This window comes from Frankliniella occidentalis, unplaced genomic scaffold, assembly GCF_000697945.3.
Source record: "Frankliniella occidentalis isolate FOCC.00 unplaced genomic scaffold, Focc_3.1 Scaffold108, whole genome shotgun sequence".
Lineage (NCBI taxonomy): Eukaryota > Metazoa > Arthropoda > Insecta > Thysanoptera > Thripidae > Frankliniella > Frankliniella occidentalis.
In genome coordinates, this window is record NW_026267237.1 from 87,233 (window position 1) to 89,057 (window position 1,825).

The following is a 1,825-nucleotide window of genomic DNA, read 5'->3' on the forward strand; positions in this document are numbered from 1 at the left end:
CTCGAGAACGCATTAAGCTGGCGACCTGGGATTTTCAGGGTCGTTTTGAACCACAAAAAACGCAGGTCGAGTTCGAAGATGAGCATTCTAGGTCAAAAATTGGATTTTAAAACAAATCAAAAACAACAGTTCCCAAAAATGACGTTTTTAAAAAAAAAAATTTTTATGGTTGCCTAGAGGGTAACTCATCAAAGTAGAGCCCTTTGGGCGAAAATTTTGTCCCTTTTGCTCTAGTTTAAGCCGCTGAGGCGCTAGAGGGTATTTTTGACGAAAAAAGCGATAAAATGTACAACCCTGCATGCTTGGTCGAAGTGATGGGCCGTAGGCCCGTATCTTTGTGTACATGGTGCTACTACCTGACTCGGGTGTGAGCGCCGTAGGCCTAGGTAGATGCATGCCAGGCGCGTCGCAACGTAACAGTGTTTCGTGAGATATCGCGAGGCCTGCTACGCGAGACGTGGTCTGGCGAACATCTACCTAGTAGAAGTTGAAGCAAACTTCCATTTTGTCATCGGTGCAGCCGTTTTCCAGAAAAAGAGGAACGCAGACACGGACAGACAGGCAGACTCACGACGGAGACATCGCCTGGCCTCTTAGCGACTTAGACTGAGCTTCGCTCAGCGATAATGGACGACTTGCCCAGAGTGGCGGAGCGTAGGTGGGAGGAACCAAAACAAAGCAGACGGCGAGCAAATTTCTCTGTTCTCCTGACATACAGCAAGCATTTGATCAGGGAAACATACAGTATCTACGTTTTCATGCTTGCCGGGTCGACTTCAATAAATATTTCCGCGATATTTTGTCTCCTTGTACTTTGTTTTGGTTCCCCCAACCAGCAGCGCTTCTCCTTTGCGCTACGCTCCGCCACTCTGGGCAAGTCGTCCATTGTGGTTATTTCCAGTCACTTGTAAGGCTTGTCAAAATAAAAATGTCACACAAAACCCTATTGGGGAGATAGTGCTGTCCATGAGATTGTGATCTTCCCGAAAGCATACCTGCAACACAGGAAAGATCAAACAAAGTAATCCTTTTCCCCCTCCTTTCCTCCCCCGAGCACAATAGGCTACGCCTGGAGCTAATAAGAAAACTACTACTACTCAAACAAAGTAAAATTTCTTCACCTCCGAAGGTGTTTGTTCTCCAGTTCGCAAGGTAAGAATTTCAATTTTCAAATGTTCCAGACATCCCACGCACATCAAAACTCTGACTGGTTGACCCACAGGGGCACCTCACTCTTGAAAATGATGTACAGCGATTTAAATCACATTTGATTGTAAATGATTGTAGGGGATTGTAAATGATTCAGGATGATTTAAATTATTGTAACGACTCTATATGATAAAAGTGATAGTAATAATTGTTAGTGAATTTCGGTGTCTAAATCATAATTGTGTGTGATTTAAAGTAGTTCAGGAGAGATTCAAGCAAGATTTAAATGATTTATGAATGATCGTAGTCAATTGACGATGATTTAAAACGATTTATTGGCTGAGCGATTAGCGAAGCCTATTACTCCGTCTGGTCGTAAAACAAATTTTCCGTCTGTGTGTGTATCTGTCCGCACGAAAACTCGGTAACGAATTGAGCGAGCGACCTGCGATTTTCAGGGTAGTTTTATGTCATAAAAAGACAGATCGAGTTTGAAGAGGAGCATTCTAGCTCCAAAATTGGATTTTGGAAAAATCAAAAACGACGGGTTGAATGTGATGGTTCCCTGTAGGGTGCCTCATCAAAGAAGAAAATTTCGTCCGTTTTGCTCTGTCTCTCACAGTTTAGGCGCTAGAGGGAGTTTGTATCACGAAAGTGGCCCAAAAATAAACATATT